Genomic DNA, 26,540 nt, shown 5'->3' with positions numbered 1-26,540 from the left:
TTAGGGCATGTTAAACATAGATAGAATAAATGTGTTAAACTAAAAGGATGAAACAAACAAATCAGTGTTACACATAGATAGAAAGAGACAGAAAGCAAAATAAACCTTAAATATTTATAAAGCATGGATCAGCTTTATCTACCTCAAAATGACACCCACTGGGGAAAAAAAATCAAATTTTTTGTTTGCCTTATTTTTAATTTACAAAAGTAGCCTCAATTTGGGCCTGAATCCCAGCCTTTCTTGTAGATATTAAATCTCAAGGAAAACTTAATTTATATGCTTCCTTGTTTATACAGAGCCAAAACTAAGTCAATTATTTTTTCCCCATCTCTCTTTGGACAGGAGATTTGTCTTTCTTGTTTAAACTTTATATGAGATTGCAGACTTAATTGCTTCCCAGATTTATGCAACTCTCCATCTTTTGTAAACCTATTATTTAGTCTCCTGACCACTGTGTGTAACTTTTTAAACCAGAGCACCTGGTTACCCCAAAAGGGAATATGACAACAGAAAACCTTAATTTTAGCACTTGCTTGTGCCTGAGGATGAGTGTATGCTTTTTATCTTCTATAATTTTTATTGTTTTAGCAAAGATTATATTATTTATGTGTCATTTTTTTAATATTTTGTAACAAAGTTTCAGAAAATCTGAAATAAAGAGGCAATATTTATTTTATATTCTGAGCTATCATCCACATTTTGAGGACTATTTCTAAATCCCACTTTTCGGGAAACTTTCCCATTGGACACTTTTCTCTGCCAATTTTTTTGAATTTTTATGTATTTAAAGATAAGATCACTAAAGATAGACATATTTCTAAGTTTTCACAGAGAAAACTAAATAATTATAGTAACTCACAGTTCTTTGGTAAAATACTTATTGAATATTGTGATATATATATGTCAGTTAATAAGGACAAATAAAATTTACACTTCAAGAGAATCAAGTCATTTGTGTGTGTGTGTGGAATGAGAATAAGTTTTGTTCAAAATGATGTTATTCAATACTTTTTTTTATTGAGTCCTAGCAATATTTCTATAACTCTGCTTTCAATTATGTAAATGAATTAAAGAAAAATTAAAAATGGAAAAATGTAGCAAAGTTGTTTTATAAAAATTGAAAAATGATGATTAATTATTTTGGAAGAAAATTCAAAAAGTGGTCTGAGGAGGGCCTACATATTCCCTTTTGTTAGAGTTTGGAGTGTGCTAAATACATCATTCAATATTTATTTGTATTATGTCTTCAGTATGCTCTTAATTACTCTAATTTATTTGTTTCTATAAAAATCCACTTAAAATTTTGCATGAAAATAATAATTATTATTTTCAGTTCACAGATAAGGAAACTAACATTTACAAAAGGTGCATGACATGTAAGAAGTATCAGAATGAAGATTGAAACCTGAGTCTTTAAATTTAACTTTTCATGATGTATTGTATTATTGGTTCAAAACTCCAGGGAAATAGTTGAATCTCCATAAACTTCTTATATTACTCTTCTGTCTTTCAAAGGATGGCATAGTTTGAAAATACAGGTCTCACCAATTCTCTCTCTTTAGCAATTTTAAGGTTTGGTAGGGGAAGTTTGGACAGATGCCAAATAAAACTTGCTTTGGTAAACAGTATCTGATGAGTATGATATAACAATTCAAAAAGAATTGCAAATACACATACGAAAATAGGGAGACTAGACACTCACAGTTGTGTTGCTGATGCCAGTGTTTCTGTCTAGCAAGTAAATGAAGAGTCATGGCACTCATTTTGTGATTTTGTGTAATATGCATTCCTCATTCAGCACACACACATCCAAACTATAGATTTTCCAACCCGTCCATGTGGAAGTAACAAGCTCTTCATCATGGGATTGATCTCAGAATGCTTTTATAGGACATCTGTCTTTATGAAAGATTCTGGGCAGATTTTTTTCACTGGTTTGAATGCCAATGATATGGATGTTTTCCAGTGGAGAAGAGGATCCAAGATTGTGGTTTGATCAGAGATAAAAAAAAAAATCAACAGTCTATCTCTGAATCAGCCAACAAGTTTCTCAGCTACAAGAGGAAAATTTGAAAAAGAATGATAGATAAGTCTGTTCATTACACCCACTGGATAATATTTCCATTACTCCTATACCTGAAGATCTGTTTAATATCTTTTGAGAATGAGATATTGTAGAAAGGAAGATATGACATAATTTATGTCATATCATGCCATGGTATCTAGCTGAGAGAACAGAGAGAAATACAGTTTAAATTTGGTAGCATGATAAGAATGTGAGGAAAGAGTGAGTATTGGGGAAATAGAAAATTAGTCTGCTGTGAAGGTTGTCATGCTCAAGTACATGTCTGTTCTGCAGAATCTGTGATTTGATGATCATTGATGATGTGGTTCTTCCTCTTACAAATGTCTCATAAAAGCTAAGCTGAAGAGAGGATATGAAGTGTCTTTAAGACTTTTGACAGAATATTCACTTAATATTTTCCATCAGGAAAAAAGAACAATCAAATGATCTAATCTGTTTTTGATCCAGGTGATTATGTATTATTTCTGAACACATTTTCATAAAGGATAGCATACATATAGAAAAGTGCACATGTCAAACCTCAATGAATTTTATACAAACTTGGAGACACTCATATAACCAGCACCAGTTCAAGAAGCAGAACATTCCTAGCATTCCAGGAGCCCCATAATGTTCCCTTCTGGTAACTATTTTCCCCAAGAATTAGCAGTATCCTTATTTCTGATTTTCAAGTTTGCCTATTTGTGAACTGTGTATAAATGGAGTCATATAGCAGCATTTTGTTTTAGTCTGATTCTTTTCACTCAGTATCATTTTTATGTTTTAGGTCATTCATACTCATTGGTTTATGATATTCATTGTAGGAATTTTTGCTAACCAGGTATTTGTTAGAGAATGACTTTTCAGTCATTTATTCACATATTTATTTGATATTTAACTATTGAGAGCAAAGTTGGTTGGTCAGAGGACAAAATATAGCAAAGAAAGAAATTATGGTCATTCCTTCAGGGAGATTTCAAGCTACAAGCTGGAGAATTAGTAATAAGTTTAAAAACTCTAACAAATAATTTCAAAATATGCGAATGCTATGAAAGAAAGGAACAGAGTAAAATGTTTTTAAAAGGTAGATCCTTACTTAAATATTGTGTTAAAGATTGAAAGCATGTATCGTGAGCAATACTTAGATAAATATCTGTAGGCTTTAAAGAAATGGAAGCCAAATATTTTTCCCATACTTTTTAAATGACCAGAAAACTGAAAGCTAATGATGCCCCATGCATCCTTACACTGAGCAGAAAAGTCCTTGGTGTCAGTCATGGGATCAAGACTTGACAAGCTTTCTGACTGATTTACAAAATGTTTGATGGAATATTACATAATAACCTCTTTTCATTTGAATACATTTGTTACCAATAAATTTGGCATTTTAAGAAATCAGATACATGACATTTTTGTCCCCCCAAAATATTTCTTTCCTATCTTTAATTCCCTCCAAACTTTTCCTCCACATTCATATTTTTCCTGTTTTTGCTATGAAAATGATCTTTTTTTTTCTTTTTTTTTGCGGTACACGGGCCTCTCACGGTTGTGGCCTCTCCCGTTGCGGAGCACAGGCTCCAGACGCACAGGCTCAGCGGCCACGGCCCACGGGCCCAGCTGCTCTGCGGTATGCGGGATCCTCCCAGACCGGGGCACGAACCCGTGTCCACTGCATCAGCAGGCAGACTCTCAACCACTGCGCCACCAGGGAAGCCCGAAAATAATCTTTTGACTAGAGCACTTAATAGCAGTAAGGATTCAGTCATGTGGGTAGCCCCATGCAGCATGCACATCTATATATTAACTCTTCATGATTTCATTTTACTCTCTGGCCCTTAGCCTTCCTTGAATCTGACTTTTAGCTTCATTTTTTATATTTGAAAATAAATTTATTTTTAAGTCTATCTGGCATACATTTTGTAACAAGACCATGAATATATACACATATATAACATATGTAATATATATATATATAGTCAGCCCCTCATACCTGCAGATGCAGAACCCATGGATATGGTGGATGACTATACTAGGTCATTTATATAAGGAAATTGAGCATCCATGGATTTCGATATCCTCAGGGCATCCTGGAAGCAAAATCCCATATACCCCCCATAGTGAGGGACAACTGTATATATATAATTCTATATATATAACAATTATATACATTTAACAATCGTCCTAAATTTGCATAGCATTTTAATGTCCAAAAAGGTCACTACTAACAAATGAGCACTTATTAATTAAAACTTGCATTTCTCATCATATTAACTCTGTAAGGTAAATGGAGACATTATTGTTTCTTTTTTATAGTGCAGAAGTCTGAAGGTTAACTTATCAAAGTTACATGGCTAGTTAATAGCAGATGTGCTATTTGAATTCAGAGCTTTAAAGTCAAATTGAGTGTCCATTCCGATACCCAAGGAACAAAGTAGGAGTACGAGGAATGTTGTACAGGAAAGAACAGGAAAGAAATGTTGTACAGGAACAGGAAAGAAAAATGAGGTAAGAAATTTCAAACTTCAATTTCACCTAGCTTCCACTTATACTGGAGGCCCGTAAGACTCTAGAGGAACATTTTCCAACTGTGTTTCAGTTGTCTGAAATATTAATAGAAATAGAAAATAAATACAGCACTAACAAAAATACAATTTGACCAGCACTAAAATAATCAAATTTAAGCAGATTTCTTTGCTATCAAACATTTGTTTGCCTTTAATATGGTAATGTAGAGGGAAGATAGCTGACCATGGAAGCCTTTTGCTTTTTCCTGTGAGACATTTCTTATTGTCTCACAAAACACACCTAAGGAAATGCATTAAGAAATTATCCAAAATCAGCCCACACACAGATTTACACAGGAAAATTTAAGAAAACTACATGTGTAATTTTATCCCAAACCGAATTCTACACTATGACCAGAATAGTTTATTACTTAGTGTTCTAATAATGACTATGTACCCATATTCCCAGACAGAAAATCCATTCTATAACCTTATCCTCCATCAAAACTAGGCCACAGATTTTAAAGAAGGGAACTACGTAATGGACTGTTTCCTGAACTTTCAGTCTCCGTGTGATTAATGCTCGACAAGAAATTGTTATCAGACTACATACAGACATGTTTAGGAAAGTAAAATAAGATCTATTATGAAAAAAAAAAACACCAAAGACTTATTTTTCAATAGCCTTTCAATATGGTCTCCTCCTGTAGGAGCAAGAGTTCTAAAAACAGGAAAAAGGGGTCATGATCCATGAAGAAACTTGACATTTTAGTTTAACCCAAGTCAGCCCAAATGGGCCAATAATCAGATTCTTTTTGATCCCAGATGATTAACTAGGTAGAGCTGCTCAGGAAAACATGGGAGCTATGCTCTGACCTCTCTTTTGGTTCACCAACTATTGGTTGAAGACAGCATACCGTTTGGATTTCTTTTTTTTTTTTTTTACGTCTTTATTGGAGTATAATTGCTTTACAATGGTGTGTTAGTTTCTGCTTTATAACAAAGTGAATCAGTTATACATATACATATGTTCCCATATCTCTTCCCTCTTGCGTCTCCCTCCCTCCCACCCTCCCTATCCCACCCCTCCAGGCAGTCACAAAGCACCGAGCTGATCTCCCTGTGCCGTGCGGCTGCTTCCCACTAGCTATCTACCTTACGTTTGGTACCGTATATATGTCCATGCCTCTCTCTCGCTTTGTCACAGCTTACCCTTCCCCCTCCCGATATCCTCAAGTTCATTTTCTAGTAGGTCTGTGTCTTTATTCCTGTCTTACCCCTAGGTTGTTCATGACATTTTTTTAATTAAATTCCATATATATGTGTTAGCATAGGCTTTTTGTCTTTCTCTTTCTGACTTACTTCACTCTGTATGACAGACTCTAGGTCTATCCACCTCATTACAAATAGCTCAATTTCGTTTCTTTTTATGGCTGAGTAATATTCCATTGTATATATGTGCCACATCTTCTTTATCCATTCATCAGATGATGGACATTTAGGTTGTTTCCATCTCTGGGCTATTGTAAATAGAGCTGCAATGAACATTTTGGTACATGACTCTTTTTGAATTTTGGTTTTCTCAGGGTATATGCCCAGTAGTGGGATTGCTGGGTCATATGGTAGTTCTATTTGTAGTTTTTTAAGGAACCTCCATACTGTTCTCCACAGTGGTTGTATCAATTTACATTCCCACCAGCAGTGCAAGAGGGTTCCCTTTTCTCCACACCCTCTCCAGCATTTATTGTTTCTAGATTTTTTGATGATGGCCATTCTGACTGGTGTGAGATGATATCTCATTGTAGTTTTGATTTGCATTTCTCTAATGATTAATGATGTTGAGCATTCTTTCATGTGTTTGTTGGCAGTCTGTATATCTTCTTTGGAGAAATGTCTATTTAGGTCTTCAGCCCATTTTTCAACTGGGTTGTTCGTTTTTTTGTTATTGAGCATCATGAGCTGCTTATAAATTTTGGAGATTAATCCTTTCTCAGTTGCATCATTTGCAAATAGTTTCTCCCATTCTGAGGGTTGTCTTTCGTTCTTGTTTATGGTTTCCTTTGCTGTGCAGCCTCTCTGCTAATGGGTGGGGTTGTTTTCCTGTCTTGCTAGTTGTTTGGCATAAGTTTTCCAGCACTGTAGCTTGCTGGTCCTTGAGTGAAGCTGGGTGATGGTGTTGAGAGGGAGATCTCTGGGAGATTTTCACCATTTGATATTATGTGGAGCTGGGAGGTCTCTTGTGGACCAGTGTCCTGAAGTTGGTTCTCCGTCCTCAGAGGCACTGCACAGAGTCCTGGCTGCTGCACCAAGAGCCTTTCATCCACATGGGTCAGAATAAAAGGAAGAAAAAGTAGAAAGAAAGAATTAGTAGAAGTAGAAAGAGAGAAAGAAAGAAAGAAAGAAAGATAGAAAGGAGGGAGGGAGGGAGGAAGGAAGGAAGGAGGGAAGGAAGGAAAAAGAGAAGGAGATAAAGTAAAATAAAATAAAGTAAGATAAAATATAGTAAAGTTATTAAAATAAAATAATTATTAAGAGCAAAAAATTGAAAAAACAAAAATAAAACGGACGGATAGAACCCTAGGACAAATGGTGGAAGCAAAGCTATACACACAAAATCTCACACAGAAGCATACACATACACACTCACAAAAAGAGGAAAAGGGGAAAAAATAATAAATCTTGCTCTCAAAGTCCACCTCCTTAATTTGGGATGATTGGTTGTGTATGCATGTATTCCACAGATGCAGGGTACATCAAGTTGATTGTGGAGCTTTATTCCGCTGCTTCTGAAGCTGCCGGGAGGCATTTCCCTTTCTCTTCTTTGTTCTCACAGCTCCCAGGGGCTCAGCTTTGGATTTGGCCCCGCCTCTGCGCGTAGTTCGCCGGAGGGCGTCTGTTCGTTGCTCAGACAGGACGGGGTTAAAGGAGCCGCTGATTTGGAGGTTCTGGCTCACTTAGGCTGGGGGGAGGGAGGGGCACGGAGTGCGGGGCGAGCCTGCGGCGGCACGGCGTGACGTTGCAGCAGCCTGAGGCGCGCCGTGCGTTCTCCCGGGGAAGTTGTCCCTGGATCCCGCGACCCTGACTGTGGCGGGCTGCACAGGTTCCCCGGAAGGGAGGCGTGGAGAGTGACCTGTGCTCTCACACAGGCTTCTTGGTGGCGGCAGCAGCAGCCTTAGCGTCTCATGCCCGTCTCTGGAGTCCGCGCTTTTAGCCGCGGCTCGCGCTCGTCTCTGGAGCTCCTTTAAGCAGCGTTCTTAATCCCCTCTCCTTGCGCACCAGGAAACAAAGAGGTAAGAAAAAGTCTCTTGCCTCTTCGGCAGGTCCAGACTTTACTCTGGACTCCCTCCCTGCTAGCTGTGACGCTTTAACCCCTTGTAGGCTGTGTTCTCGCCGCCAACCCCAGTCCTCTCACTGCGCTCCGACCGAAGCCCGAGCCTCAGCTCCCAGCCCCGCCCGTCCCGGCGGGTGAGCAGACAAGCCTCTCGGGCTGGTGAGTGCCTGTCGGCCCTGATCCTCTGTGCGGGAATCTCTCAGCTTTGCCTTCTGCACCCGTGTTGCTCTGCTCTCCTCCGCAGCTCCGAAGCTTCCTCTTTCCGCCACCCGCAGTCTCCGCCCGTGAAGGGGCTCCTAGTGTGTGGAAATCTTTCCTCCTTCAGAGCTCCCTCCCACTTGTGCAGGTCCCGTCCCTATTCATTTGTCTCTGTTTATTTTTTCTTTTATCCTACCGAGGTATGTGGGGAATTTCTTGCCTTTTGGGAGGTCTGAGGTCTTCTGCCAGCGTTCAGTAGGTGTTCTGTAGGAGTTGTTCCATGTGTAGATGTATTTCTGGTGTATCTGTGGGGAGGAAGGTGATCTCCGCGTCTTACTCTTCCGCCATCTTCCCGGAAGCCTCCTGGAGACATTTTTCCCGTTTGCTTTTCTTTCCGTAATAGAATGATAATGTTTTTGTTCTTTTTTTTTTTTTTTATCATGAAGTTTCTACTGTAGGAAGTTAGAGACAGACAACTTTTGTCTTAGGTAATTAATTTTTAGTATGCCAGATCTTTTAATAGCCCCTCTATTGTGAGGGTTATTTGTGTTTCTGGGTCATTCCCAGGAGGATTTAGTGTAGAAGAAATGTGTAATTTAAGGAGAATTAGAAACAACAGAATGCTATTTTTGCCCCACCCAGTTCCCTGATATTGCCTTCAACTCTGTTGTGGCATCCATCCCCTAGCAGCTGGGAGTTCTTTGACTGACAGTTCCCATCTGCATTCTTTCCTTGAGGATTGCTCTTTATAGCCTAACGCTGCCTTACCTAGAGCGTTTTGGGGGTTATGTGTCCCTCTGCTTCCGTTGCCTCAAGAAAGGATAGCGTCTTATGCAGTTTAGATTCCAAATCCCTGAGGGATCATGTTGTATTTAAACTTCGTCTGGACCCACATTCTGGCTTTGCCCCTTCAACATTACATCCTGTTCCTCTCACCTGAAGTAAAAGTACTCATTTCTCCTGAGAAATTTCTCAAAATAAATCACATGTACACAGATGTCAACATCAGTCTCTGCTTTAAAGAACCTACCCTAATATGGATGTCAAATAGAAAACTGGAAGGAATGGAGGAGCAAAGACATGCCACCTCAAAACTTTAAGGATTCAGGAACCAAAGAAAATCCAGCGCTCTAGTTTTGTAGCACACTGATTGCAACAAACAAACGAACAAGGGTGAGAGTAGTCAGATGCTTGTAAGTCACTAGTAAATGCATCAGACTGGAGACTGGGTTAAACTATTAACTAGCAGCAAATGGGGGATGTCAAGAGAATAATGTACAAGTAGATAGTTTTATCTAAATTTACAATGTAAAAGGATATTAATACACAAAAAACACTTTAATAAAAATCATACTTATATATGAGACTGCTAAAGAATGGTGGCTTCAAGAAAGTCTGGAAAAATTCATTTCAGAAGAAAGCATTCCTTCACTAGTGAATAGAGAGTCCTGGCTTTTTCCTGGGGGAAAATTTCATGCTTAGGTGTGGGCAAGAGAATGCTTTCTGGAGGATTTGCAGGGTTAAGGAGAGGCCTTTAACAAGATCAAGCTATTGGCAATGGTAGGGAAGGTAAGGAGGTTTGAAGTTGCTAGTCCAACAAAAGGAAAAGCAATCATTTTAGACTTGCAATTCACAATTCCACCCAATTTATCTGAGTAAATGGCAATGAAGACAGGGCTGAAAAGTACAAAGAATATTTTCAGTCTTGAGCACTTGCTTGGAACAAAGTGACCCCTCCTGCTGATTCTGAAGGTGAAAGCATGAACCAACTGCCCTTGGACCAAATCTAATAAAATAAAAGAGATTAGTCATAGTAACTAAGAGGAACCACAATAACACAGTGGTTGGCGGCTGGACTAACCAAAAGGGCATTTGATTTTTTTAAAGCTGAAGCTCCGTTGCAGATTAACTTGACACTTCATCTTAGTTGCCAGACATAGGAAAAGACTCACCATTTCTGGAAAAAACTGAACAAAACAGTAGTATACGTCAAAGTCCACTATTATTCTATATGAAATATCTCATTTACAATAAAAAATGCAAAATATGCAACAAATATTAGAATTAGCACACAAGAGTTTATAACAATTTTAAATATGTTTAAAGACTTAGAGGAAGAGATAAAATGAATAGATGAACGGATGTGGATTCTCAGCAAAGAAAGGGAATCTATAAAAAATAGAGTCAAAATTCTAGAATCAAAATTTCAATACCTAAAATGAAAAAGAAACAAAAACAAAGCATAAAAGAAAACAATAAACACTAGATCAACATAGTAGATGAATGGACACTGCACTTGAAAGGATCAATGAACTTGAAAATAGGTCAATAAACATTAACTGAAAATTTAAAAAATTGAATATAAATAACCAGTGGAAAAATTTCAGGCAGTCTAATATGTGTGTAATTGGAATTCAGGAAGGACTAAAAAAAGGTATGCAATAGTTTTGCTCACAGTTTCGTATGTATCAATCTCCCAAGACTTTATCTAATTAGGATCTGTTTTAAGCAATCACCCATGATATAGGCAACTCGAAAGACTTAAAACCTCAGTTTCCATTTGAGGAAAGAGGTTTTGAGTTTGTTTTTATTCCTACATTCAGGTACCAAAAGTCTTGAAAATATTTATTCCTACAGTTAAAGAAAGGAATTTGAACATTCAGAATTGGCATAAAGGAGAAATAGAAAAATAAGGTTAAGGCAACAGGTTTTTTTAAAAAACCAGGACAATTATAGATTCAGCACAGTATAGCAGCAACTCACTGGACTGTGATTTGGAAGATCTGACTCTAGTACAGACTTATTCCCTGATTAGTTGTGTGAACTTAGGTTAGGGTGATTTTTTTTCCTTCTCTCTCCCAGTTTCTTCTTCTACAGATGAAGTATTTGGAGGTAAATCTTCTGGTCTCATATACCTCTCAGAGTCTAGGAAATTAATGCTTAATTCAAGGGTCAGGAAACTATGGCTGAGGGCAAAACTGTCCCATTGCCCACTGTTGTAAATAAAGTTTTATTAGAACACAGCCATGCTCATTCATTAACATATTGTCTATGGCTGCTTGCAAGCTACAATGGCAGAGCTGTATTGTGGCAACAAAGGCCATATGACCTTCAAAGCCTAAAATATTTACTATCTGTAGGTTTATAGAAAAAGTTCACCAACTCTTTGGCTTCTCTCAATGGAAAGTGAACCTCTGAAAACTATCCCCAGTGTCCTAATTCTGCATTTACTTGCATGGCCCTAGGGAGTCTCAGCTCTGCTTCATTAATTTGCTTGCTGCTGAGAAGTACTGACTGCCCTTTCCAAGCAACTGAATACCAAATTCCCCCAAGAGAGGGTAGTGATGCTAAATTGTAGTTGGGAACAATAAAATGGATTTTCAAGGAGAAAGTAATGATTAACCCAGAAAAATGAACTTCAAAATAGAGAAAGTATATGGACGTTGTCATCTGGGGAAGATATCTTATAGAAAGGGATTTAAATATCACAAGTATGTTTGAAAAGTATTCTGCTTCTCCTATTTCTAAGCATATAGTAGGATTGTATATTCTATGGAAAATCCCTTTTTTCCATGTAATGTAACATAATTATGGGTGTGATGTGTGATTATAATTATAGTCCCAGGGATTAAATTTGAAAATCTTGGTGGAGGAGGCTTAAAATACTACCTAACACGCTTAATAAGATATGAACCAAAATGATATGTTTTATTTTCATGGAGTTACCTTTAAGAGTTACGAAAAATTTGCTGTAAATCTTTTTGCTCAGAAACTAGCAGTATTCCACATGGCGTCTGTCCTGTCAGCTTGAATTCCAAAGAAATGACATGGAGTAGAGATTCCAGCCAACCTGTGTTGGACGTGACTGAGAAATGGATCTTTCATTTTTTTCAGTTGAAGTAAAATGTACATGCAATAAAATTCACTGACATTGAGTGAAGTGAAATGAGTTTTGACAAAAGTATATACATATACATCTGTATAACAAGATATACCATCAAGATATAGAGAATTTCCATAATTCCAGGATATTTTGGTTTTCCCCACTTGCAGTCAATCCCCACTCCCAGAGGCATCCACTCTTATAATAACTATCACTGTGTTTTTTCTTTTTTTTTCATGTCTTTGGCTATTATGACTAAAACTTCTGTAAAAATTTTGTGCACAATTTCTCATTTACTTATAGTAAATACTCAGGAGTAGAAGTGTTACATGATATAGGGTACATGTACATGAAATTTATAAGTAACTTTTAGTGTTTCAAAATGCTTGTATTATTTACACTCTCACCAGCAATGTTTGGGAATTCCACTTACTCTACATCTTCCATATTTGGTATTATCAGTTTATAAGAATACAACTTTTTTGTATATTTATCTTGTATTCTTTTCCATGGCTAAATTCACTTATTAGCTCTAGAAGACTTGTAGGTCCTTTTTCAGATTTTTCTAGATCCTTAAAAATCTGGAAATTGGAGCATTAATTATGAGCCTTTCTTTGCTAATATCAAGATCTAAAGCTACACATTTGCCTGTAGCCACTGTTTCAGTTGCATCCCATAAATTCTGATATGCTGTACTTTTTTTGGTCTTTCAGCTAAAATTATGGTTTCTGATTTCCCCTTTAGTTTTTTTCTTGACACAAAATTATGTGCAATTTTGTTGTTTATTTTTCAAATATTTGTGGATTTTCTGGGTATTGGTCTTAATTTCTAATAAAATTCTACTGTTTTCAGAAATACTCTACAATTTTAGTTATATGAAATTTATTGAGACATTTTATTGGCAATCATGTAGTGTATCTTTGTTACCACTCCACATGCACTTAAAAAATATGTACCCTTCAGCTTTTTGTTGCAATGCTCTGTAAATTTTAATTAGATCAAGTTGATTGATAGTATTTTTCAAATATTTCATGACCTTGATTTTTTCTGTAGTTCTGCTACTAATGACTTACAAAGGAATGTTAAAATCCTCAATTATGACTGTAGATTTTTCTATTTTTACCTTTAATTTTCTGTCAGTTTTTTCTTTATATATTTTTAAATGGTATTATCAGTTGCCTATACCTTTAGTATTATATTTCTAATGGGCTTTCATCATTATGAAATAATATTCATTCTGTCTGGTGATGCTTCTCATCTTACATGTCCATTTTCTTTTTTAATATGTTTGCTATAGGCATAGTATATATACATGTATAAAATATATATATATAATATATATATTTATTTAAACATTGTTTTCAACTGATCTCTCATTCTTATTTATAATATCTCTCTTAGAAAGCATAGAATTGTCCTTTGTTAAAATCCAATTTGACAATCTCTGCCTTTTATTCATTTTTAAAAATTCATTTGTGTTCAATCTGATTTTTGGTAGAATGGTTTTGTGTATAAAGCCTTGCTATTTATTTTCTAATTGTGTCATTTCCCCTACTCTGTTCCTCTTTTCTTGGATTCTTTTGGAGTAATCAAACACTTTTTTAAGAACCCATTTCATTTCCTCTATTGACATTTTAGCCATGATTCTTGGCATTATTTTTTAAGTGATTGTTTTAAGGATTAAAATACTCATGTTTATATTATCAGTCATTTACACTTAATATTGTTCCTCTTCATTTGCCTTCTTACTTCTTGTTAGGCTTCTTAGAATCTTCCCTGATAGAGATGCCCACCTTCCTCTCAATTTAAAAGTGTCGACTTCTCAGGTTGAAGCAGTCTTCGAGAGGAGGTGGTCTGAGGAGCCCTCCTTCGCTGTCCTGCTTCTCATTTCCTTTCAAAGCTCCTGTAGTACTTCTGATGACTTTCTGAGGCTCCATAGAGTTTTGCTCAAAACCCACTGTTTTAAACACATAAATATAGGAATATGCCTATCCTAGCAAAAAAAAAGTAGTTTATGGGCAATTATAAGAAAAATTTTTCTTCACAATGACTAGAAATCTGTAACTTAAATATTTCTAAAGACCTCTGACCATGTAAATATGAAAGCAACCTGCATTTATTGAGTTACTACTAGTTAAAACCATGTGCTAACCACAAACAAAGCAGAACAAAGCAGGAAGGTTATAGAGATGAATTCCACTAGAATTTCAAATTGGCATGTCATGTGGCATAAGAGAGTTTCAAAATGTTCTGAGTATTATATGATATTTAACCATAGGGATTGTTAAATTAAAAAAAAATGATGGATTGGTCTTTAGAGAGGTGACCTCTGTAGAAATTGGAATAAAATGCTTAATAGGTAGGTACTTGCTGAGGGTTATACATTTAATATATTATAATAAAGGATATTTTAACTAAGAGCTGGTCCTGAATTCTGTCTAATCTTGTCACTTACAAATTATGTAATACTTCTCAAAATCATATTCATATATAAATATTTGGAAAAATATGTATCATGCAAGATTTTCTTTATGATTAAATGAGATCTGTAAGTCCACATCAATTGGTAAGTCACATCCTCTGAGTTATTTTCAAACTCCTGACCAACAGAATTTATGAATATAATACGACTGTTGTTTTATGCCCCAAATTTGGTATTGTTGCTACATCGCAAAAGTAATTAAAATAGACTTCTTAGAAATAGATACATTTAACCAAGTTAGAATGATTTTATTCTCTTACCCTACTATTTTTTTTTGTCGTTCTTAATTTTTCTCCCCTCTTTCTCTGTTCTCTTTTATCCATGCACCAGTTATGGTGGCCTTGGCTCTAATCTGGTGAAAACAATCTGAAAATCTCAGTGGCTTAACAGAATAACAGTTTATTTGTTCTTTATCAAAGTAAGTCTACTGTAGCTCTGGGAAGCTCTCAGGAGCATTCCAGGCTGCTTTAATCTTATGGAACCTCTACAAGAACATAGGCTCCTACAGTGACTATGGCTGGAGAAAAGATTAGGAAGAACTGAGCAGTGGCTTTAAGTGTCCAATGCTGGCTTGGCTCACATTTCATTGGTCACATTAAGTCACAGAGCACACATTACTTCCAGAGAGTGGATAAGGAAGTCCTTCTGTGTACCCTGAGGAAGAGGAGAATATGAGATCACTGTGATCACCAGCAGTGTCTGCCATATCTAACTTCACTTTCCCTCCTCTCCTTTCTCTTTCCCTGCCTCCTTCATCTCCTTTCCGTTCTCCTTCCTATTTTTCCATCCTTCCCTCCTCCCCTTCCCTTTTCTCTCCTGCTTCCTCTACATCTCCCTTTATTTCTTTGTCCAGATGCTATAGATATGAATGCTGCCTATATGAGTATATGTATGTGTGGGAGCGTGGGTGTCACTGAGCTATCAGGACTTGGATGATGGACCAAATCATTTAGCGTGTTTAGAATTTATGGGAAATGGAAAAATGCAACTAAACAAAACAAATGCATAGTCATGGGGATAATTCAAATCATAATCCTGAAAATAAGCAGAGTTTTAGCTAGAAAAGTGATATGAAATGCTATGCCCAAGTAACACAATGAAACCATAAACAGGAAGAAAAATCATGCCATGAGAACCCATTAGTATCAGAATCTTCTCAGGTAGAGTCTAAAATACTTCAGGGATGTGGTCTAAACTTAAAGTCCTGCATAATATGTAAATTTTGGAAATCTGCTTTTGTATGGTAACAACAACAAAAAAAAGGATCAAAAAAACCACTTTTAACCAGACACAAGTTACTTTGAAGGCTAATCTCAGCTTATTCCCAACAACTTGGCTTATTCTTTATCCAACCAAACAAAGCCTTCTAGATGCTTCCATTAAATGAGAGAAAACTCTCAATGTCACCATGATTCTTTTAGAGCTGATGTGGTTATTGCAATGTGTTGATGGATTGTAGGTTTTGAGGACACTAGTTTGTATATTTGGTGCTGTTTCAATAATTTAGGGTTAAAAAATAATTTAGGGTTCAAAAATAAGGAAGAAAAAAATTCCCTTGTATCTCTTTCTTCCTGATAGGCAAAGGTTCTAAGGCTAGAAGGGGGTGTGGAAGCTTCCTATTTCCCATTCCTCTTTCCCTTCTAATTTAAGAGTAAATGAATTGAGACTCTGAGTAAATTTGTGCAGCTAATTAGAATCAGTTTTATAAGTCAAATATATTATAATTGACATTTATTCCTTTTGTTTCCTCCCATCCCTCCTACCTTCATTGTATTTATTCTGGGCCTAGGAAAGACGTAGAGGTAAAGATATACATAGAATTATGTCCCAAGTGAAATTCCAGTTATGGTCTGCCTAGAACTGTTTTCCTTTCTGCCTCTAACTAGAATTAAAGGAACCAATGAACTTTGCTCTGCCTTCCCCCAATCCTCAATCCTAAAGCCTGAAATATATTGAAGATATAAGATAAAGTCTTGCCTCATGAATTCCTTGAATAATCTAAACTTCAGGTGTGAAAAGTACAGTTGTTGACCACAAAAAACAATAAATGTTGATTGTTTAAGTATAGTGCTTTTGGCTCCTATAAAAGATAGTGAACAGTCCTCCCTACATAAAGCTTATAATCAAAGATGGCACATTTCTTGTTTCATTTCTAACTCTGTTGCCAGCTATTCATACCTCATGACAGGTAACTACTTTCATAGGCCTCAGACATTTTATGACTATATAAAATTAGGGGTTGCATTAAATCAGTGTTTCTGGAATTTAAATGCCTCTTTTTCTTAATTTTTGCCATAATTGCACGACCTACGTTATTTTGCTGTAATATTTTTCTTTAAATAAACTTGGAAGTTTTCTATTGCTCTATAATAAATTAATATAAATTTATAGCTTAAAATATACACATTTATTATCTCAAGGTTTCTGTGGATCAAGTGTCTGGGTCTGGCTCTGGGTCCTTTGCAAGGCTGTAATTAAGGTTGTTTAGGACTTTGTTCTAATCTGGAGGTTCAGCTGGCAATGGATACACTTCTAAGCTCACTCAGATTTTTAACAGAACTCATTTCCTTGGAACTGTAAGACTGAGGGCCCTGGCTTCTTTCTGGGTAATGGCCAGAGGCTGTTCACAGTTTTTAGAGGTCACCTTCAGCCTCTAGAGGATGCTGCAGTTCCTTGCCACATGGCTTGGCCCTCCCTGAGGATCCTCTCACAATATGGAAGTTTGTTTCTCCCCAGCCAGCTAGGGCGAAAGGGAGAGAGTCTTCCCCGACATTTACTGTTTAATTTAGCTAAGAGAAGAGGGACCCATTCACTCAGGCCATGACTCTCACTATCCACAGAAGTCCTCACATATGATTAAGCAGTAATGTCCTAAATCCAGAACAACTTTAAAAGTTCCTTTATTTGCCTGAATCAATTGATTTTCTTGTACTTCTTAAAATAATTTTGACCATTCTGGATAACAACGTAGTTACCAAGTTTCTTCATTTAACCAAGCTGTCATTCATGAATCAGCTGTCTTCTGATCATTAGAAACATGAGTAAGAATCTTAGCCATAATATTTTTAAAAAATACAGCCTTAAATGTCTTAAATAGCTGAATGAGAACATTGTAACAGGGGCAAGGAAGTCTATGAGGGCATCTTCTCTAACCCTGAAGTTCACAGATAGCTCAGCTCAGATCGTAAGCAATAAACATTTAGCACACACTTAATTTCAAAATGGTCTCTCTTTATTAGTTATCTATGGGATAAGTGGGAAAAACTGAAGTTTGTCTTCAAACGTCTTTCATTTTGACTTAGAATCCACCTAACAGAAGGGTGACAACAATCCTTTCATCTTAAGACTCTCACGTAGCAAGAGAGTTTATTTTTCCAGTACTTATTCAATTTCAAAAAATAAACAAGAAAATCTCAATCTGGAAGTCTGCTTAGTTTCAGTTGCTTTCACTAAAAATTCACATTTTTGCCTTGTTCAATGGAGAATAAAATGCAGTATATCACTTTTCAATCACTATGAAGTGGATTGAAAAAAAAGTTGTAATAGTAACAGCTAAGTTCTGATTAGCCATGTGTTTCTAAAGTACTTTGAGATCTAGGTTTTGTGGTCTGGAAGACATATGCTTTATTGATTTCTTTTATTCCATTTTGTTAATATAATAAACACATTCTTCCAGCTGCTGTTTTTAAACGGGAAATATCAGATTTTGACATTATTTCAGATACTAACTTTGGACAATTTTACTGATGGAAAATAAATATTAAACTTATAATACAGGTAACCTTTATTGCTGGTTATTTATTGGTTATTTTGCTGCCTGCAGAGATATTTTTAGTATTTCCTCTACATGAGCTGACAGTGACAAATTTTACAAATACTTTGCTCTGCCATTTGAAGTCATTTGCATTTATACATGTACAATTATTAATCTGTTCTTAAAATGTACTTTAGAACTCCATAACATTAATACTATCTTTTCAATAGTAATAAGATCCAGATTCCTTAAGGCTAATAATCAACCTTGGCATGACATGCCTTTAAAAAAAAAAAAATCCATTCTATTAATATTTCTAGTTTCTAAAAAATGTAAAATTTTAGGAGAAATAATGTTTCCTTTGTCATTCCCATTAAAGTTTGTAAAGATGTTACACATAAAATAGTGGGGTCAGCCATAATGTCCATCAATAGAGGATTGCTTAAGTCAATTATGGTATGGCCATACAATAAAATATGACACTGAACCATTTAAAGTTGGCATTTTGAAAATCAAAAGCAATCAAATATCAGCAGTTTCATATGATTCACCTATTATTATTCAGCAGTTTAAAAGAAAGAAGTCCAGATGTTTATAAAGAAAGACATCCTAAAAATAATTTTAATTCAATAGAAAAGCAAATTATAAAAGAATATGCACTGTATGATTTTGTTCATTTTATTTCCTGTAGATATAAATATGCTTGTAAATATATGGGAAATTTTAGAATGAGACTAGGGAATGGGGGAGACTGAGACTAGGGAATGGGGAAAATGGGGATCCTATTTTTTCTATTTACACATTCTTCTACTGTTTGATTCCTCAATGTAAGCGCAAATTAATGGCATAATATGTTTTATTAATTAAAAAATAATCAGCCTCTCTGTCTTCAGTGTTACTCAAAGTATGGTCCATGGATGACACCAGTTTGCAAAGTTTACCAGTCTGTAAAAAGATAGGTACAGGAATTGAGTGAAGCATTTAGTAATTTTACAGCAATTTGGTGAGTAATTTTATGTTTATTGAATCTAATAATGAAAAACTGGAGCTTGAATTTTGTATGTCCTTTTTCATTTTATTCATCTACGGATTGATTTTCATTGTATTTTACAAAAGACTATCCATGACTGATTGGAAATTTAAAAAAGAAAGAAAAAATGGCCACTTATTAGAGATAGCTTGAGAAGCACAAGTTTATCTTTATTTTTTTCAGAATCCAGGACAGGTTCTGGCAGAAAGAACTATTGAATAAATGTATGATGAATCAGTAAATGAATGCAGCTGACAAATTTGAAAGGCTCTAAGATAATAGAATAGATAGAATTTGGTGCTGCATTGGATTGATACTGGGGAAGAGAAGGCAGGTGGAGACACGGAAAACCCCCAGGTGTTTACATTGAGTTCCTGGGAGGTTACTGATGCCATTCCCTAAAACAGGAAACACCAGAAGAAGAGCAGATTCACAAGTGTTTACATATAATAAATTTATTTTTGAACAGTTTGATGTCAAAGTTATCTGTGAGATATCCAAATGGGGATGTCCAGGAAGCAGTTAGATCTGGGGTTAGAAGCTCAGGAATCAAAGTCTGTGCTAGAGGTGTAGCTTTCAGAGTTGTAGCCATTAGAATGAATGAGTCCACTTGGGATGTCTATAGAATGAGAAAAGAGGCTGAGGGCAAACCTCTGGGTGTTTACCACAGTGTCTGGCATGAGGTAGATGATGAGTAACTCTTTGTCAAATGAAGAAGTAGGTAGATATGAACCTAAGTCCGTTTTATTCTAAGCCCAGTAACCCCATTCTGCTCCTAAACTGCACAGCATTCTAACGACACTGCTTGGGGCTGGGGACAGGGTGAGGAAAAGAAGATCAGCAGCATGACACAAAGACAGGACGGGTCCAGATGTGTTGAGTGCTGCTAAAAGATCAAGTGAGATGGCAAGAGAAAACAATGTCTACCTACTTGCCAACATAAAGGTCATGATTTGACAGCAAATATTCTTTTGTGGGAGTGATACAGTAAGAACTATCTGAGGCTGGTTGAAGAGTAAATAGAAGTATATAAGCGTAGACAAAATATCCATCCTTTATCAAGAAGCTTAGCTATAAAGATAAATTGAGAAATCTTAGACTTTTTGATAAGTTATTATGGGTGTGGACAATAGAGCCTGATTAATCTGCTGGACCTCCACATAAAATATTTTATTATAATCTGACTCAAACTATTTTTTTGAATACTAGTAACCAAAATAATGCTAGTGAGAAATATACAATTTATTAAATGATCATTATGTGCTAGGTGCTGTACCTAAGTAAGTTTACTTCATGTAGACTCAATAACAAACATAAAATAAGTTTTATTTTTATTTTACAGAGGAGAAAATTTTCATTTAAGAGGAAAAATGACTTGTCCAGGGTCATTTGGTATTAAACAGTGGAACCCAAATGTAACCCAGAATCGTCTCATTCCAGGACCATAATCTATGTCTTAATTGATCATCTACCTTAATTTCCTAAACATTAGGAAAAAATATACACATTATTATAAAAATGTATCCACCTTAAGCAATTCACATATATTCCGTTTATTAGCTCCTGGAAGGCAGGTAACATAAATTTGAAAGAGCCTTTAAGTAGAAGTCAACAGTCCTTGATACATGGTCTAATATTTTCAAAAATTCACTGAGTTTGCTGGAACAAGTCAATTTTCCACAGTAGACCTGAGTTATATCACTGGAAATTTAAGGTTTTAGGCTAAATAGTCCGTGATATCCTTTTCAGCACTGGTATTCTATCATTTCTTGTAATATCCTTTTATTTCCTTTGTAATACACTAATACATTAAGAAAATTTAAGGAGTCTTACCAGAAAGAAGCCTGTTTACATTTATTTACTGAGACTTTATCAAATTAACTTGAGAACGAGACACTTCTCTGGTGTTGTTTATTAACAGCACCAAAAGGAATCGTTCAAGATCTGATGATAAAAATCTGCTTGTTGTTGTCATTGTAATTTTCGTTATCATCATCACTATTAACTATACTTTTTGAGGCCAGCTTCTTGAGGACTGAAATATTGAGCAGGTACAGTTTAATGGAGAGAACACTCAGGAAGAAACTACTCTAACTACAGGCTTGCATGGGATGGCAGTAGGTGAAGAATACTGAGCACTGGGACTGTGTAATAGATCCACCCCCTCCCCATCCAACGCCCTTTGACTACTTGGCATTTGAAATCTTAGATGTTTAAAACTTCTCTTGTATCAGCCGTGGTGAGAGATGCCTGTTTCATGTCTGCCCTAATTTGTTTTCTGGGAATTCCAGCATCTCGGGCTCAAGAATGCACTTAGGCTTGGCCAGTTTGATGCTTGGGAGGAGAACTTTATTTCTGGAATGAGGACAGAAATAAGCAGGGGATGTTTCTACTTCACACGGTGGATTGGATACTAATGTTTTACAGTCTGAACCCTGGTGGAAAGCAGAAAGCTCTAACCTACAAGGACAAAAATAAAAGGAGAGGAGATGACAGAAATAATGTCTGGTGGTTAGTAACTGCCTTAGCAGGCCAGATAACAAGGAACCTTAAACCAGTATGGGAGAAGTCCCAAAGCCAGGGGATTACCACCATGGAACGACAAAAATGCATCAAGAATGGAAGATAGAAAATACCTCTGAAAATAGGCTGGGTGTGTGGCTAAAAACTGTAAGATTGGTTGGCTATAGAAAGATCATTTAGACACTCGTATCTTCTTCCCCACCCAAGAAGGAAACTGGAGAATGATTCCTTGGAGCAGGTGAGCCAGAGGGGCTCTGATCTTGGTGACCCTGGGCACAACTGTGAGCTGGGTTGTCATAATTAAATCAAGGAAGTTAAGTGAAACTTAACTAGCACCCCCTCCTCCTAAGCTTCCAGAATACTGGCAGCCAGACTTAAACCTTTCAGGCAGAAGAGCAGATGTTTCTTCTCTGGGTACGACTAGTTCAAAAGAAAATACCTAGAGAAATAGATAATTAGGTATCTTTCCTATGAAACAACTCAAGAGGATCGTCCTGAAGCCCAGGCTACACAGAACACGTTACTAATCCACCTTCTTTCTGTTTCAATCTTAAATAGGAGCAGAGTGCTAAAGGTCACCAAACATTTGAGAGAGTCCTGTAATATTAAATACAAAAACCGAAGAAAATAGAAAGAAAAAATAAATAAAGAACTCAAAGGAAACAGCCAGTGCAGAGATCAGGGCAGGGGAACACTTAAAGCAAAATCATTATGACCCTGTTGTCTCTTTCCACGTTTCTGAATATATAGTTGGTACAGGCTCAGAACCTACCAACATCCCTGGAGAGGTGCCATAATCTATGGAATGGCAATTATTATGTCAGGAATGTCAAGGAAGGAGAAGTGCTGCTAACCCTTCCTACCAAAATAGTACATTTGAACCAATATCTCACCTCTAAAAATCCTGACAGTTTGTGCCACCACCAAAATAATGTAAAGGTGAAGAAAGGATGATTTCTATTTTAAAAAAAAATCCTCTTTAAGTCTCCAGCATGGGTACAGAGGATAGACAGTTTCTAGAAAAAGAAAAGAAAAAAAAAACCCACAGGAAATTAATGCAGACTTCGTGTTGCAGGTTAGATTCTTTAGGAAGCAGAGGTTGAGATGGAGTAAAGAGTGCTTAAGTACTGAAGTTTTACTGATCTGTAACATCTGTGAAAAGAAGGGAGGAGGAAGCAGGATTGTGCAAGAGAATCCATAAGATTTTTTTTTTTCAGCTTTTTCTGATGCTTTTAATTTGTATACAGCTTTTCAATATGCTGGTTTGTCTTCTTGTCTACATAGGCAGTGCTATAGCCATTGCAAGTTCAGAATTACTGCAAAAGAACTAATTGATCCTCTATTTCAATATCCCTACTGTTTCATGAGCTCTCTTACAATTCAGAGGAATCTATTTCTCACTGATGTTGAAAATCATAGTAAGGTCACAGCAGGGAGGCTGTGATACAGATACAGATCAGATAAAATCTCTGCCAACCCAACAGGAAGCTCCAGGGCAAAACTGTCCGTTAGAGAAGTCCCACATTGGGCAAAAATGGTCAGGCTATTTTGCCACCCATCACCTTGCTAAATCGATGACCGGGGCAATGCTGAGAAGAGTAGGATAGAATCTCAGCTCAGTGAAAATGAAACCTGAAGGCGCTACCAGCTGGAACCACACCTTGTGTAGCTGGGCAGCAAATCTTTCTTTGAAGGGGGACCTAAGTGGAGCATCTTCATAGCTCCTGCTCCCCTCCAAGGATGACTGATTAAAGCTACTGTTCCAGATATAATCTTACCATTTGAGGAATTCAAAACGGCATTTGGCATCTTGATACAGCTATTGATCTGATATTTTTTTCTTTATCCTAATAAACGGAAAACACTATTCTTTAGTTATTTGGCTAAAAAGACAGTACACCTTTGCTAAAATACATCAGGATTATGTCATTCTTTGGCTTTGTATCACAATATAGCCTGCTGATTCCTTGAGTATCTCATCAACCCATACAGCACTGCAGAGGTTGACTTCAATGATGACTTCATGGTGTTAGTATCTTAGCAGGAAATAGCTGGTATCCTAGATATTTCAGGGTGACATGTGCACATAATAAGGTTAGAGATAAACTTCATTATAGATACATGTCACCTCAATGAAGTTTCTGTGGGTCCAATAATCTGGAACATGTTGAGATATCGCTTGCAAAGTCTAGAACATCACTTTGCCCCCATGCTAAGAAATATACCCAGTGATTGGTATGCATCTTTGAGTTCCAGTAGCAAAATGCACCACATTTTGGTATGCTGCTCTGATGTATTTGCCAGATGAACTGAAATGCTTCTAGTTTGGGGATGGGAAACTAGGATGTGAAAATATATTCCAGTAGGTAAATGAGCAAGCAGCACTGCTCATTGACCCTTATGGATGGACAGGCCCAGGAGTGCTTGAAATGTCTGGGGAAGATGGAAATGTTGTATTGTACCTTTGACATGCTCCAGTAGTGGCTTCCCAGTGGAGACCTTCATGATTTTGGAGAAAATTTTTACCATCTTCTAAATTTAACTTCCCACCACTTAACAAAATAGCTTTTCTCTCCTACAAGAAACTAAGACAGAATTAATACCTAATTATGAAATACCAAAGACCATGCAGCTCAAGCTGCCAATCATAAAATGTTTATTATTTGATCCATTGATTCTTCATATTTGTTGTGTCTACTAAACTTTCAAAATCATGTGAAAGTGCTGGATCCAAACCAAAAAGGTATTAAAAATACAGACTTACACATATTTTCTATGGGCTACTCCTGGTTCAATGTCATCTCTCTTTTAACATGTAATTATAGCCTTATGGGGAGTTACCTGTGACCAGTTATCTAAGGAGGAAAACAATCACGAGTAGTTTAGACATAGATCTGCATGATAAATTGGCATCCAATGGAAATTGACTGCTAATCCATTCTAAGCCTAATTAGATACTGAAAGATAGTGGGAAAGGAAAATACTAGTACTTTATAAATGGTGAGATAATGATTTGGATAAATGGTCAAGGACTTGGAAGAAGCTAGAGTTCATAGCAAAGATAACTGTGGAAGACATATGGATGGATCTTTTGAAATAGGCGCAGAATTTGATAATATTTGTTTTCCAAATAAATTTTTATTAAGTACCCTTCCTATGAAGAAGGTGACTAAGCAGAGGTCAGCCAGGTAATCGCTTCTTTCCTCAGCAATCCAGAGGCTGCTCAATAGGCTTGTGAACAAGTAAAGTATTCATGGGTTCGATAATATGGGCTTCCCTTCATTAGGTTGATTTCCCTTTTGCTGCTGTTCAACTTGTAAGCAATGGCAGTGAAACTTTGGCCCACAAACGTTATGACTTAATAAAGCAGCCACACAGCAATAGTTTGATTGTGATGAACTCCCGCTTATCAGGTGGGAAATATTAATTTAGCCTAACTTGAAACACACCTGAGTTGGTATTTGCTTCTTCTAGCTCATCATTCTTTTTTTGCCTGAAATGCCATCTGAAACTTACTGAATGCTTTATTATGTTATCCCATGCAAAGCAAACTCACTTTTCAAAGAAATAATGAAGCAATGATATCTATAGGAATCACTAATCTTACCATATCCTCATCACTCAAAGAGACAGACTTGCAGGATGATAGAATAGCACGGGAAACTCACTTAAGATCTAGCTTGGAGGTAATGCCTTATAATGTTGAGATGCTGTGATACAGTTGTGTAGTATACTGTCTAGTACGTGTACATAACTCTAGGAACCAAAAGATATAATTAGAGGTCATTCTGTTTATCATTACCCTTAACTCCTACTAGTGACATTTTAGCTTTTAGAATCTATGACTCTGAGTCCTATAAGTGCAGGCATCTTAATGCTCAGAGTAAGAATGCCTCCACCAGAGAACCCAACACTGTTCTAGGATAGAACAGATTCTATTAAATTGGAAAGCTTGGTATTCTACTTGGTTATGTCAGGCTTCTCTTGTCAGTGGGTAAACAGGGAGCTCAGGAAGTTAAGAGGTGGATTGGCTTATCTTATTAAGAGAAAATGAGGTTTCTGATAAGCAAAGAGACATGGAGTCATCTAGAAATGTTCTAGGTGATCCTTATTGGTGTTACCTTATACTACTCCATTCAGTATAAAAAGTTAAGAATGCAGCAAGTATGTATAGGAAGTGCCAGTATAGGCTTAGTTAGATTCTTCAAAAATTAAATTGTGGTTCTTCAACCAGTTAATAAAATCTAAATGACTGTATTATCTAAAAATTAGCAACTGCATTAAGTTACCTGTCTATTTCTTCTCTACTGGTGGATGTAACTAAATGGTACATATGGCTTTGCACGTAAACAGGCCAAGTGGGCACTGCCTGTTTGTGGAATACACTTGTTCAGGGCAGATTGCTCCGTTGGAAAGTCTTGGCCATTCTTAGGTCTTGGAAGCAATAATAAGGTCATTTCTCACCTGCCTGTATGACACGGTGGGCTCCAGCGAGAGAGAGAGGCAGCCTTTGACATCAGAGATATTCTCTCACCCTTTCTTTTATATGACTTGTCAAAAGACTAAGCCAAAGTGAAAAACAGACCAGCCAGCAACAAGGTAAAAAAATGAGCTTGGGGGTTATGAGTTTCAATCAACTCTGATGCTGTCTGGGAGACATTTTCATTATGTGATAGTTGAATGAGGAAAAGTGGGCACCTTTTCCTTTTGAAAAAATAAATGGCTTGGAATAGTTCTTTTTCTGTTCCCTAGCTAAGGATCCAAGGG

The sequence above is a fragment of the Neophocaena asiaeorientalis genome, unplaced genomic scaffold (genome assembly GCF_003031525.2).
Source record: "Neophocaena asiaeorientalis asiaeorientalis breed wild unplaced genomic scaffold, Neophocaena_asiaeorientalis_V1.1 scaffold688, whole genome shotgun sequence".
Lineage (NCBI taxonomy): Eukaryota > Metazoa > Chordata > Mammalia > Artiodactyla > Phocoenidae > Neophocaena > Neophocaena asiaeorientalis.
The sequence above is the reverse complement of the archived record's forward strand: the minus strand, read 5'-3'. Positions refer to the sequence as shown.